The sequence below is a fragment of the Budorcas taxicolor genome, chromosome 8 (assembly GCF_023091745.1).
Source record: "Budorcas taxicolor isolate Tak-1 chromosome 8, Takin1.1, whole genome shotgun sequence".
Lineage (NCBI taxonomy): Eukaryota > Metazoa > Chordata > Mammalia > Artiodactyla > Bovidae > Budorcas > Budorcas taxicolor.
This window is the reverse complement of record NC_068917.1, coordinates 20302212-20305649: the sequence shown is the minus strand read 5'-3', so window position 1 is coordinate 20305649 and position 3438 is coordinate 20302212.

Below are 3438 nucleotides of genomic sequence, written 5' to 3'. Positions count from 1 at the left end.
TTGACTGTAGCCTGCCAGGCTTCTCTGTCCATGGACTTCTCCAGGCAAGAGTACTGGAGTAGGTAGCCATTCCCTTCTCCAGGGGATCTTCCCAGCCCAGGGATTGAACCCGGGTCTCTGGCATTGCAGACAGATATTTTTACCATCTGAGCCAGTAGGGAAGTGACTCTAAATGATATTTAATGAAACTGCACAGTTTCATATTATCTATGTTTTTGCCCAACAAAATCAAACTCCAAGTATGAAGTAAGTTTATATGCAAAAACAGATTTAAAACAGAGACATCCTTCATTTCTTTCTTTCCCTTACCCCTTATATTCAACAGCAACTTCTAAAATTTTATCTCCAAAATATCACCTGTTTAGTCTATTTATTTTCATTTTTAAATTATAATCCTAGTTCAAGCCACCATCATGTTTCGCTTGGACCTGAAGTGATCTCTTGCCTCTCTACAATCCATTCTTTAAGCACAGCTATGGTAATAATACTTTTGATTTCACTGAAAAAAATTAAAAATCAGTAAATATTAAATCAAAGAATTTTAACAACAAATACCAGTATACTCACCACCAGGAATTAGTAAGTTATTAATATTTTGTCCTTACAGATATGAATGATGTTACAAATATGATAGAAATAGATATTATGTGTATGGTGATGTTTTCTTTGTTTCTTTCTTCAGCCCTGTAGCCCTAAATCATCATCTTAAATTTAGTGCTTATCCTTCAAGGCTGTTTTTATACTTTTACTCCATATAAGTGTGTGTAAACAAAATATAGAATTATTTTGTGTGCTTAACAAATCTACATAAAAGCTATCATTACACACCTTTATTTTTTCAATCAAACATTACTTTTAAAAAGGCTATCCATGTTGATTCTTACAAATCTTATTTATTCATTTTAATTGCTATTTATTTTATTCCAGTGTATTAAAAAACCACAACCTACTCTTTACACTTTTGCTACCAACTGGTGTTTAGGTTGCTCTGTATTTTTCTCTATTATAATACCCCAGTTAACATTCCGCTATGTGACACTTTATGCTCATGCTTATGACTTTAATTACCTAGGTATAGAATTGCTAGATTATAGGGTATTAGATTTTCAGTTAGTTCTTTCTAAAGTGGTTGTGCTCATTTACAGCCCCACCAGTCATCTCCTGGACTTGGTATTTTCAGATTTTAAATATTTTCAGATTGTTGTTTTAGTGGGATTTCCATGATGACTAGTGAGATCGAGTATCTTTTCACACAACTGCTGCTTCTGCTGCTGCTAAGTCGCTTCAGTCGTGGCCGACTCTGTGCAACCCCAGAGACGGCAGCCCACCAGGCTCCCCCATCCCTGGGATTCTCCAGCCCAAGAACACTGGAGTGGGTCGCCATTTCCTTCTCCAATGCATGAAAGTGAAAGTGAAGTTCCTCAGTTGTGTCGTGACCCCATGGACTGCAGCCTACCAGGCTCCTCTGCCCATGGGATTTTCCAGGCAAGAGTACTGCATTAATTTTTCTTCTGTGAATTATCTGTTCATATTCATTGTCTACTACTGTTTTGAATCCTAATTATTTACATCACATATATAGTTTATTTACATATATATATATATATATATTTCCCTAAAAACTTCTCTCAGGATATGCCTTATCTTTTCACTTTGTATAAGATGTTATTCATCATTCAGAAATTTTATTTGAGGTAATAAGTTTAAAATATAAATTAGATCACAATCTTCTCCTCTGCTTAAAACCTCTAGTGACCTCCCTCTGCTAAACATTTTGCCTGGAGCACACAAATCTGTTTTTCAGGATCTTGGGGAAGCCTTTTCTGATCATTCAATTGAACTCCACCCTCAACACTCTACTTACATTAGCCTGTTTTATTCTCTTAACAGCACTTACAATTTAATCTCTTTATGATATATTCTTAAGTATTTAATTCTCTGCCACCTCTACTCTAACCCACCTAGAATCTGAGCTCCATAACAGATGGAACTTTGTGTTTTTAGTTGTGGTACACACCTGTGCTTTGAACAATGCTAGTAGGCACTTGGGTTTTTATTAAGAAAATGAAACAATGACCTTACTATAATTCTGTATAATTTGCAGTATATATTGGTCTATAAAAGAATGTGGACCCATTCATTCTCAATATTGCCCAGAATAATGCTTTGTATATGGTAGGTTCTGAACAGATATTTTTTAATAAATGGATTGTTTTTGTCATTATAAAATTCTGAATTGAAAAACGTATGCTAAAAAAATGGTACCAGTGAACCTATTTGCCCGGAAGGAATGGAGACACAGACATAGAGAGTGGACTTGTGGACACAGTGGGGAAGGAAAGGGTGGAGCAAATTGAGAAAGTAGCATTGACATATATACACTGCCATGTGTAAAACAGATAGCCAGGGGAAAGCTGCCGTATAGCCCAGGGAGACCAGCCTGGCGCTCTGTAACAACCTTAAGGGGCAGGATGATGGGGGCTGGGCGGAGGCTCAAGAGGAAGGGATATATATATATATATATATATATATATATATATATATATATTTATATATATATATATTTATTTATATATATATGTATAGTTATGACTGATTTGTGATGTTGTATGGCAGAAACCACACAACATTGTAAAGCAATCATCCTCCAACTAAAAAATGTTTAAACGGGTAAAAAAAAACTTATGCTCAGTGTTAGTATTAAAAAAAAAAGTGTTGTATAGTGAAGAAAACTAGGTAAGCCACACTGATAGGACTTTCCTTGTTAGGGTTTCCTTCTTTTGAGATACACTACATATCATAGAAGCCCTACAACCAGACTTAGATCAGCTAAAAGATTGGGTTATTACTATAACAGCCTTTCCAGGAGAAGAAAGGGTTACACCATTGGGTTGGCTAAAAAGTACATTTGAATTTTTCCATACCATCTTATGGAAAAATTCAGATAAACTTTTTGGTCAATCCAATATAAAGGAAATTTGTTTCAGAACAATGGGGAACACATATAGAATAGTGGTTAAGAGCATGAGTTCTGGAGGTAGACAAATCTGGGTTTTAATCCTGGGTCTGCCACTTGTTAGGGTAACCCAGGACCACCAACCTTCTCTAATTCTCAGTTTTAGCAACTGCAAAATAAGGGAAACAATATCTTCCTTATAGAAGATATTAATAGATGAGATGAACTAATACAGTCAAGCATCCGCACAGTGCCTGCCATGAAAGTACTCAATAGATAGTAAGAGCTAATATTGTTCAATGGAAGTTATTATATATTCTCACATGTTATATAATGGAAATAAAGAGATTTTTAACTTTTAATGACATTATAAGACTGCAGTCTTGTTATAATGTACTAGGGGATACTTTTTCACTGTAAGAACAAATTGCCTTAGATGATTTACTTCCTATCTTGACTTCTAGTTTTCAATGATGAATTAT